Below are 11,129 nucleotides of genomic sequence, written 5' to 3' on the forward strand. Positions count from 1 at the left end.
AGATAATTTAATGAGCAAATTTCGTAGTCAAATGAACAAAGGAAGGCCAACAATGCAGTTCGTACCGCACAACTCCCATGCCAATAAAGACAAAATAAAATCTATATATTAAATGGAAAAAGGTTATCTGGAGTTGCCCAGGTAGACAGTATAATCTCAAATAGTATAATAAAGAAATACGTTGTTTTTTTTTTAAATTTATTTTGAATTATTTAAGACACTGCTGTGAATTTCTTTCTTTCCTAGAATTAGCTGTCTGTAGAACAAAATATCGCGGGAGTGCTTCTCAACTGACTATAACATGGTCGTTTTCAAGTCCAATGTAAACCAGTTCTTTTTGAGCCAACCTTTTAAATAATCAAATTCTATCCAATTTCCACCATTATCAATCATTATGCTATTATCCTTGAGTAGTTTTGTGTATTGATAAGCGGTTACTCCTAATAAAAAGAACTAAATTAAAAATAAAAATTTAATTAGGGAGTTTCGTTCAAAATTCCGTACAGATTCTTGAGGGACACCTTAATGAGTTCGCCACATTATTGAGTTTGACAAAAACCTATCGAAAGACGGTTGGAAGTTATATTGGCTAAAACGTTGTGAAAATAACATCCAAGATAAGAACAATCGTCCAAATAATACAAATAATTCAAGCTAGTGAGCCCTGTGGAAATTCCACAATGACATCTTTCATATTTAATGTATTACTGCTAAACACTCTGTGGTCGTTCGATGTGAATGGAGACATCGTAATATCATTGTACCTATTTACTATGCCTCCCCACGGGACAGAGTTAGACACCAGGGTCGTTTTTTAACGTGGAGAAAAGGTACAAAAATAAAAATTGTCTCAGTCGTGAAGAATTTCTCCTCCACCGAAAGAGAACAAGAAAATGAAGTGCAGCATCTGAAGAACAGATGGTATTATTTGCTCCCCCATCGAGCAAATTAGGCACAAGGCCTATTTTAAAAGTGAGGAGTGAATGGGAAATGGGGACCAACTCCCCGGGGAGTAGGGGAGCTGGATAATGACAATTGGTATGAAGGGTTGCCCTTACATTGACCAAGGTCTTATATGTGGGGTTTCCCCCACATATGGTCTTTGCTTGCAGTATCTGCCGGACAGATACTTCACTTTGATGGTATTTATTTGCTCCCCCACCGAGCAAATTAGGCACAAGGCCAATTTTTAATGTGAGGAGTGAAGGGAGGGGGAAGGGAAAAGGGGACCAGCTCCCGAGAGGTGGGAAATGGGAACTGGTTAAAGGTCAGGCATGTGGGGTTGCCCCCACATCTGGTCTTTGCTAGTCATAGCTTGCAGTATCTGCCGGACAGATGGTATTTATTTGCTCCCCCACTGAGCAAATTAGGCACAAGGTCGTTTTTAATGTGAGGTAAAAACCAGCTCCCCTTAAAGTAGGCAAAAAGGGGGCACTCTGGTTACCAAAAATAATAATTGTCCCAGTATAGAGGGTTTCCCCTCCATTGACTGGTACAAACCATCTTAAGTGCAGCATCTGCCGGACAGATGGTATTTATTTGCTCCCCCACCGAGCAAATTAGGCACAAGGCCAATTTTTAATGTGAGGAGTGAAGGGAGGGGGAAGGGAAAAGGGGACCAGCTCCCGAGAGGTGGGAAATGGGAACTGGTTAAAGGTCAGACATGTGGGGTTGCCCCCACATCTGGTCTTTGCTAGTCATAGCTTGCAGTATCTGCCGGACAGATGGTATTTATTTGCTCCCCCACCGAGCAAATTAGGCACAAGGCCAATTTTTAATGTGAGGAGTGAAGGGAGGGGGAAGGGAAAAAGGGGACCAGCTCCCGAGAGGTGGGAAATGGGAGCTGGTTAAAGGTCAGGGATGTGGGGGCAACCCCACATCTGGTCTTTGCTAGTCATAGCTAGTCATAACTTGCAGTATCTGCCGGACAGATACTACACTTTGATGGTATTTATTTGCTCCCCCACCGAGCAAATTAGGCACAAGGCCAATTTTTAATGTGAGGAGTGAAGGGAGGGGGAAGGGAAAAAGGGGACCAGCTCCCGAGAGGTGGGAAATGGGAGCTGGTTAAAGGTCAGGCATGTGGGGTTGCCCCCACATCTGGTCTTTGCTAGTCATAGCTAGTCATAGCTTGCAGTATCTGCCGGAACAGATGGTATTTATTTGCTCCCCCACCAAGCAAATTAGGCACAAGGCCGATTTTTAATGTGAGGAGTGAAGGGAGGGGGAAGGGAAAAAGGGGACCAGCTCCCGAGAGGTGGGAAATGGGAGCTGGTTAAAGGTCAGACATGTGGGGTTGCCCCCACATCTGGTCTTTGCTAGTCATAGCTAGTCATAGCTTGCAGTATCTGCCGGAACAGATGGTATTTATTTGCTCCCCCACCGAGCAAATTAGGCACAAGGCCGATTTTTAATGTGAGGAGTGAAGGGAGGGGGAAGGGAAAAAGGGGACCAGCTCCCGAGAGGTGGGAAATGGGAGCTGGTTAATGGTCAGGCATGTGGGGTTGCCCCCACATCTGGTCTTTGCTAGTCATAGCTAGTCATAGCTTGCAGTATCTGCCGGAACAGATACTACACTTTGATGGTATTTATTTGCTCCCCCACCGAGCAAATTAGGCACAAGGCCAATTTTTAATGTGAGGAGTGAAGGGAGGGGGAAGGGAAAAAGGGGACCAGCTCCCGAGAGGTGGGAAATGGGAGCTGGTTAATGGTCAGGCATGTGGGGTTGCCCCCACATCTGGTCTTTGCTAGTCATAGCTAGTCATAGCTAGTCATAGCTTGCAGTATCTGCCGGAACAGATGGTATTTATTTGCTTCCCCACTGAGCAAATTAGGCACAAGGCCGTTTTTAATGTGAGGTAAAAACCAGCTCCCCTAAAAGTAGGCAAAAAGGGGGCACTCTGGTTACCAAAAATAATAATTGTCCCAGTATAGAGGGTCTCCCCTCCATCGACTGGTACAAACTATCCCAAGTGCAGCATCTGCCGGAACAGATACTACACTTTGATCTTGTTTATATATTTTATTGAGAAAGAAAAAATTGAACATAAAAAAAAACGTACAAAAAATTCAATTCAACAAAATTAGGCACAAGGCCCTACAAGAAATTGGGAGGGGGAGGGTACAGGGTCTTTTTGACTATGTAACAGATGAGACTTTGAAGTCTTACTCTTGACTGGCAACATTTACCAAAATACCTCAATCACTCTGTGGATCCTAATCTAACTAATAACCCCAGCGTTCAATGTAAAATTTAACTATGTACAATTTGTATATTCATTTCTGTATGTTGTGTGTGCATTTTTTTTTTTTTTTTTTTTTTTGTGTGTGTGTATGTGTGAGAAAATAAAGTTCGATTTCATTAGAAAGAGTTCTTGAATTAATTGGCATAAAATGTTCGTGGAGTGGGAAAAAACTAATGAAAATGTTCATTTCAAAAATAAGGAAAATCTACTAATGTGTTGTTAGTAAGACCCCCCTGTACTATTCTATGTGGCTAGATCCCCCACTGTTTTCCGGGGAACCGAAAACAAGCAGAGCATCCCTAATGGGGTTTGGGGAAGTCGCCTTAATGGAGGTGGGAGAAAATAAAGCAACGGATGGAGGGGGTAGGAAGGTGACCTCTGAGTGGGGGGGATGACCGGGGGCATCAGAAAATAAAGATGGGGAGCAGGGGGGGTTGGGCAAACTCAGAGGTTCTCTAATACCAAAAAATAAAATCAGGAACAGGATCTCATTTGTACCACCAGTCAAGAGTTACTTTACTGAACTTATAATGCTAACCTAGGCGGGATGGGTTCCGTAGGACCCAGCACCGCCCATGCCATGCCTAAGGAGGGAACACGTATTGAAACTTGGCTCCTCGACGGATGCACAAACTAGTGCTGTGCACCCACCTCTTGTCAAATTCCACTCTAGGCAACCCCTTCCAATCGCATCTGATCTTTACTTTAAGCAAATGTTTAAAGTAAACGATCAGATCCCGATCAGGAACAGATGTCCCTTCGTGGACCAACTTGAGGCACGTGATCCAAATGGTCATGCGCGCTACTGCTAGGATAACCAGGAAAACCAAACTTTCCTCCCTGGGGAACGACGGCTCCATGTTGTACACAAAAGTTCCTACATCGAGATCGAGCAGACACTCGGCATCGATGCGAGCTGTTACCCCCTCGACGTACTTTAATAGGGGCTGTATCCGGCTGCAACTAAAAAACGCGTGCTCGATTGTTTCGGGCTCGCATTCGTCACAGCACTGACAGAAGCGGCTGGTATGTTCTTTATACCGGAAAAGTATGTCGAAGAGGGGCAGGGAGAATTCCGAGTTATTCAGAATCTCCCGTCCCGGCGCCCAACGCCATTGAGAACGGACAACCTCCATCGACCATCCCATCCGCCTACAAAGTGGATCCTTCGCGGTCCCCTCCACTAAATCCCGATACAGTTTCTTCCTTGGCTGATCGAGGACATTGGTCCCCGGCAAAGCTCTAAGAGCGGTTCGGCATTCGGAGAAGAACTTGGACTCCCCCTTCGGTCTACGACGACCTTCTACCGAAGGGTTGGGTTTGAGATTGGGAAACGAGTTCTCAACCACAGGGACCCAAGGAGCGTCTCCTTCAAGCGAACGACCCAGGAAAGCCAATCTCTCGGCGTTTCTATGACACAAGAGACTGGGCTGACCCAGGCCTCCCTCGCTCGGATTTTGAACACAGACCTCTCTGCAGACATAATGCTTACCCTCGTTCCACAAAAGTGAATCGAGGCGCCCTTGTAAGCGGGTTAGTCGTTCTGCAGGGAGAGGAAGTACAGACAAATGGTAAAGGATGAGCGGAAAGACGTATGTAGCACACGCCTCCGCCCGACCCTTCAAGGACAATTTCCTTCCAATCCAAGTCTTTACTGACGATTTGACCTTAGACTGTACTTCCGACCAATTCTTTTCCAGCTGAAGTCCCGGTCCAAACCAGACACCGAGAATGCGGACCGGTCCATCGGTCCAGCTGAAAATACCTGGAAGCGAGTTTACCCCGGTCCAGGCCCCCAACCGCAGGCCAACAGACTTGCTACGGTTGAAGATGGCCCCTGTTATTTCTTCGTATCGAGCGAGCGCCTCGACCACCGCTTGAACGTCCGTGAGGCAAGACACGAACACGGTGACGTCATCGGCGAACGCGGAAACCCTGGCTCGTGTGCCTCCAGGGAGAGCTATTCCACGCAGGACTGGTGTAGCCGCCTCGTCCCTTAACTTGCGAAGGAGGGGTTCCAACGCCAGGACATACAACAGAGGCGACAGCGGACAACCCTGTCGCACCGACCGAGAGACAGCGAATGACTCCGACAGCTTACCGTTGATCTGCACCGCTACCGTCGGCCTGTCATACAGAACAAAGATCCACTTGCGGAAGTCCGGATTAAATCCGGCGGCCTCTAGCACAGATCCTAGGAACCGATGGTCGACCCTATCGAATGCCTTGGACTGATCCAAACTGATCAGCGCGGCTTCGGCGTCGTCTTCTGTCCCCTCTATGATCGAGCGTATCAAGTGCAAATTGTCTTGAATCGATCTCCCCTTCACAGCATAAGTCTGGTCCGGTTCGATCAAGTCAGTGATGACAACCTGCAAGCGATTCGCAAGAATCTTTGCCAAAATCTTTAACTCTGTGTTTAGCAGAGTCAGGGGCCTAAAATCATCAAAGTTTTCCCTCCCACCATGCCGTTGACCTTTCCTCAGCAATGTGATCACACCCTTGGTCACCTGTCCAGGGATGGAACCCTGGGCAAACCAATGGTTGAACATATCCTTCAGAATAGGGACCAACATGGGCGACAGCCTCAAGTAAAACTCGTAGGGTAAACCATCAAGCCCCGGGGATTTGTTATAGCCGACCTGCTTCAACGCAGTAATGACCTCATGTTCAGTAATAAGACCATCACAGCTAGCCGCCCGAGCCGCCGTGAGGCGGGGCAAGTCAGCCAAATAGCTGCCAAACTCATCAACCCTGAGTCCGGGTAGTTGGGTGAAGCGCACCGATAGATGCTCCCGAAACCCCTCGCAGATCTCCTGAGTCGATACTAAGGGCTGTCCTTCCAGGTTATGTACTTTACGAATGTACCCATCCGTACCGTGCCTTAAAGCAGCCTTACGCTCAACAGCGTCAACATTCACAGCCTCGTTAGAAACTTTCTTTAACCTAGCCCTAACTACTTGACCTTCATACCGCTCGCTAGCCAAGCGGTTGAGATCTTGTTTAGCTAGTGCTAACTCTAGGGGGTCCCCCCCTCCACCGCCCGGGTCAGCTTATCCTCTAAACGCTTCTTTGCCTTAGCCTTATCTATCGCGAGGCGTTGGCTATACTGGACAGAGAAGCGCCTAATTTTGGCCTTGAGACTAACCCACCACTTACTCCCTGTAACCGCCCCCACTAAAGCCCGCTGAATTAGCTCAGTGATCTTCAACCGGTAGTCCTCCAGCTCCAACAAGGTGCTGTTGAACTTCCAGTATCCGGCCAGTTTAGGCCTAGCACTTAAGCTCAAACGGGCCATAACAAGTTTATGGTCCGAGTGTCCTAGCAAGTGGAACGTGGGGCAAGATAGGAAGTCTACATCACCTCTTCTAACTAACATCCGATCCAAGTAAGTGCTTGGATGGGAAGGCACTACAGGATGCCACGTCCACATCTCCCGCCCCGGATGATCCAGACGAAATCTGTCGACGAGATCGCACAAGGCCATCAGGTCAGACAGACTGCTGTCACACCACGCCGACCCGCTAGTCCCCCCGACCTTATCTATTTTGGGATCAAGGATTGCATTCCAATCCCCCATTAAAACTAACCGTTCCGGATCCACTAAGAAGCCCTCCAACCGTCGAAAAAAGTTTGCCCTCTCTACAGCAGCATTGGGAGCATAAACAGCAACAATCCGAAAAACACTACAATTAACAGCAACATCAACAACAAGCGCCCGCCCGTCCTCGCCTGCGTGAACAACATTCACCGACGCTGACAGGGTGCGACTCACTAGCAAGGAGATTCCACGACTATAGGTATTGCCATATGCTGAGTAGACATCGTAATCGTTTACCAGCACCTGACAATCCCCGTCACAAACAAAGTGGGTCTCCTGGATAGCGGCAATATCTACCTTGAGGGACACCAAGTCTCTCACAACGCGCGAGGCCTTGCTTCGACACCTGATGCCCCTCACATTCAATGTAGCCAAGTTCAAAGACATGATCACTTACCTCAAGCACTGTCACAGACGGGTCTGAAATCCTGGGCAGTGAGGACATGGCAGGCCTGGCCAAGGCTGCCGGTAAGTAAATCCGATGAAGGTGATCCATCCTTGGCCACGCCCCCCACGTCCAGGGGGAAGGTTAGTTTGAGTGCCCTGTATAGCGATGGGTGTACATACATGGGGATTCTACCCTCACATTTAAAGAAAATGTTGGTCAGTGAAGGATGGTCCCTATCCACCAGCTGCTGGCCTGGGATCGCATTCTTCGCTGCCTTAATCATTGCCCACATTCCTCCAGTCCTAGCGTCCTTGTCGACCCTAACGAAAGTGGTCAACAAGGGAGCGTCCTTGAATTTAGTGGGGTCTGTTACTAGGTCTCCACCGACTTTTTCAAAGTTTTTAAGTTTATTGTACCGGACCTTCTGTTGTCCTTTAAGGTCCGGAGCCGGTTGGAGAGGGTCTGTTTCACAAATCCTGCTTCCTGGCAGGAAGGGGAGCTTTTTGGTCCGTTCAGTGCGGACTTTGGGAGTGGGGGAGGGGACCTCTTTTGTTGATGGGGAGGCTGAGCGCTTGGGGAGGGGGTAGCCTGCTCGTTTTCTTCTTTTTGGCTCCTGTCACGGGATGAGGGGCGGGAAGAGTTTCTTGGGGCCTTTATAGGAGAGGGGGAAGGTTGTTCGGGTTGCTGGAGTGTTGGGATCACAGGGGGCTCATCCTGTGTTGTTGTTGCGAGGGAGTCCTTCTCAGTATCAGTGGGGGTAGGAGGGTTTGCGCGTGTCTTGCGGCTTTTCCTCCTCCTGGCCCTCCTGATCTCTGTTGCGCTCAGGGCCATAGAGACTGTTGTTGTCTCTTCCTCTGCCTCTGACGCGGCCTCCTCCTCAGATTCTGGTAGTTTCCTCTTGTTTGAGGAGGAGGGTGTCTGTGTGTCCATTTTCTCCGTCTCGCTCTTCGGTTGTTCTTGGTCTTGGGTGACTGTCTGCAAAGATGGCTGTTTGTTGATCTTGCCTTTCTTTACGACCGTCACCCAGCCTGTCGGTGCCTCTGGAGGATTTGCGGCCGGCGCGGGAGCAGCGGCTTGATTTGTTGTCACGCTTGTTCCCGCCGCTTTTGTGGGCTTCTTCCCTCCATTCCTCTTTGGACAGTCCTTCGCCATATGCCCTTGTTGTGTGCACAGCCAGCAATGAGGCCTCCTCCCTTCCACTATAAGGGAGAGTGTCCACTCTCCGAACTTGAGTGTGGCTGGGATGGCGTAGAATCCAGCCTTGTCCAGGACCATCTGTACTTTGTAGTCCCCGGTCATGATGTTTCTTAATCCGCGGACCGGGGTGACTTCCTCTACGTCTCCATACTGGCTTAGGATAGCCCCAAGTTGTTTGGCCTCCATATAGCAGGGGACGTTTAGAGCAGAAACATTTGCTCTCCTCTTGTTCATATAGATGGGTTGGAGCTTTATGTTCCTGCTCTGATGGCAGGTCCTGGACAGCCTGACTGCGTCTTCGGAGGTGGGGAGCAGAACATCCCACTGTGCATAACTCCTTCTACAGATGTAGTTGGCGGGAATGTTCTGCTCCAGCAACACGTTCATCATGGTGTCCTTGTTGACGCCTGTCAGACCCCTTGTCTTGGTGTCTGAAGTTATCAGCGAGAGCACTCTTTTCTCCAGAACTTCCACTTGACCCGGGAGGGGTTGGATGTTGTTCCCCTGGGTATACTCCTTGTAAGTGGAGTCGAAGAGTGCTCTGTAGTCTTCGGGCGTCAACTTCCCTTGCTGCTCTTTGGGGCCCCATGCCGGTCCTCCATCCTGGTGGGTGTCAGCTGGACTCGGGTTGGGGAGCGTAGCTGGTGTTGTGGGGCTCTCTCTTGTTATGGGCATTTTTGGTTTCGGAACTGGGCCGTTACCAGGCAAAGTAGGCCATTGTGTCTTTGGCATTGTTTCGTCCTGGCTTGGTTTGCTTTCCGGGCCGCTCCCCTTTCTTATTTTCTTCCTTTGCTGGGTGGCTGTCCCCTTGGGGGATAGAGGTGTCTCCCCTTCTGGTGCCGTGTTCCCAGCTGGAGCCTTGGTGGGTACTGTCAAGGGTGTCTCTCCTTCCAGCTTGCTTTTGTTACCACTGGCCGGAGAGTCACCCCTTTTCCGTATTTGGTCCTCTTGGGGAGTGTTGGGGGGCCAATCACTGTCTTCCCCGCCGAATAGTGAGCAGATGGAGGCTATTACATCTTCATCCAGCGCCTCGGTTTGGTCCGCGGTGCTGTTTTCCTCCTTTTCTGTTGAGGAGTCGCCCTTTGGGGGAGCGGGGGATGGGTTCCCCGGTCTTCCTCCCTTGGTTTTGCCGTCCTGGGGTGCAGCTGGTTGGCTGGGTTCTGCACTTTCCCCAGCTAGTGACTTAACGGCAGCTTTTTCCGCTGGGTTGCCCTCGTGGGGAGCGGTTGCCGGTGCTTTTCGGGGGGTCGCCGCGGGCTGCGACCCTACCCTCCCGTTTTCTTCCAAGGTCGCCGCGCGCCGGGGCCCTACCTTGTTTCCTGGCGCCGTCTCGCCGGGAGATGCATCAGCTCCCTCACATAGGGAGTCGTTCACAGTTGAGATGCTGCGCATTTGGGGTGACGTACCCCTCCTGCCTGGCATCGTGGCGGTTGCACTGGCCGCTGGCGCGGACCAAAGTGTAGTGGGGGAAAAGAAAACCCAGGGGAATGGAGGGGGAGGAGGGGGAGGAGCGGACTTTGAAGAAATTAGAGTTTTTGACTTCCCCTCACAGGGATGTCGGGTTAGCAGCTCAGATCCCCCCGCGAGGGGGGAGAGCAGAGAAGAAAGACGCAGTGGGTGCTAGCGGGTCAGAGTGCCGCGTCGCAATTAAGAGAGAGAGGGGATAGGCATCCCTGCCCACAGAGGGGAGCAGAAACGAAGCACCCGCCCTACCCCACGTCACCCTACCCACTAACTTACCCCAACGGAAGCGAGAAAGAGAACCCTGTCTGCTCGATCCACTGGGAGAGCAGCGAAGATAGACAAAGTTTGGGCCTGGCAGGTCAGAGTGCTGCTCAGGCAATTAAGTGTGGAGAAATTAGACCATCCCCTGTCTCTAGAGGGAAGAGACCGGAACGAAGAAAAAACGCATGCAAAAAAAAAAAAACAACAAAAGCAGGTCTCAACTACCAGCTAGTGGTGTTGGTCCCGAGATTCCAGTCTCCCAAAAAAGGGGATCGGTTTCCGGGTCCAAGCTCCCACAAATGTGGAGTCGGTCCTTTAGGTCCTGACTCCCCAAAGGAGGGGGTCGGTCCTTACTAACGAAGGTTAGTATGAAAACACCTTAACCTAGCCCGAAAGCCCGGTGGCGGAAGGTTTAGTAACTGAGAGAACAGATACTCCACTTTGAGATATTAAATCTTTTATTCATGTTAAAAAAATACAGAAAAAAATCAACGATGAACAAAAAACTTAGGCACATGGCCAACTCAAAAGGGGGGATTTTGGGGGTCGTTGGTCATCCTTGTCACTCCAGAACTAAACAAAGTCAAAAGTTTCTCCCAGCTAGTATCTTCTTTCACCATAATACCGCATTCACCCTTTCATATTGGGGGACGTCCTAGTAACTCCCAATTTTTAAAACATTTTTTATTGACGTGTAAAAACAAAAAAGATAACAATAAAATGGTAACAATAATTCATTTGTGTTGAGGGAGGGGGACACTTTGATCTTGGCCAAAAGGCCAAGTAAAATTTTTTTTTAACTGTAAAAGTATTTATCTAAGCAATCTGGTTAATGTAGTGTCAGAATATATTTGTTTATAATGCTTTATATCCAATATCTTTTTAGAAGTCTGTGATATATTTCCATTGTATGGACGCTTGGTACGAACAGAACCCCCACGATATCATTATACCATCTTTAGACAGAACAGAT

This window comes from Euprymna scolopes, chromosome 16, assembly GCF_053919585.1.
Source record: "Euprymna scolopes isolate OS-2025 chromosome 16, ASM5391958v1, whole genome shotgun sequence".
NCBI lineage: Eukaryota > Metazoa > Mollusca > Cephalopoda > Sepiida > Sepiolidae > Euprymna > Euprymna scolopes.